Source organism: Cryptotermes secundus, unplaced genomic scaffold, assembly GCF_002891405.2.
Source record: "Cryptotermes secundus unplaced genomic scaffold, Csec_1.0 scaffold3495, whole genome shotgun sequence".
NCBI classification, from domain to species: domain Eukaryota; kingdom Metazoa; phylum Arthropoda; class Insecta; order Blattodea; family Kalotermitidae; genus Cryptotermes; species Cryptotermes secundus.
Genome location: NW_019720795.1, coordinates 12,990 through 13,356, shown reverse-complemented (window position 1 = coordinate 13,356; position 367 = coordinate 12,990). Strand labels below are relative to the sequence as shown.

The following is a 367-nucleotide window of genomic DNA, read 5'->3' as shown; positions in this document are numbered from 1 at the left end:
GGTGTTTGAGAACAGGGTGTTGAGAATATTTGGACCGAAGAAGATGAAGTGACAGGAAGCTGGAGAAAACTGCATAATGAGGAGCTTCATAACTTGTACTCTTCTCCAAGTATAATTAGAATGATCAAGTCATGGAGGATGATATTGGCGGGGCATGTAGCACGAATGGGAGAGAAGAGGAATGCATGTAGGATATTGGTGGGAAAGCCAGAAGGAAAGAGACCACTGGGAAACCAAGGTGTAGGTGGGTGGACAATATTAAAATGGATCTTAGAGAGATAGAATGGGATGGTGTGGGTCTGATTGATCTGGCTCAGGATGGGGACCAGTGGAGGGTTCTTGTGGACACGTAATTAACTTTCGGGTT

General features: G+C 45.0%; 1 protein-coding gene across 2 annotated transcripts in view; it reads left to right on the top strand.

Moving 5' to 3' along the window:
- The window catches only part of LOC111873652, an 11,567-nt gene that overhangs the window by 8,170 nt on the left and 3,030 nt on the right, over positions 1 to 367 (top strand). The window lies entirely within an intron of this gene.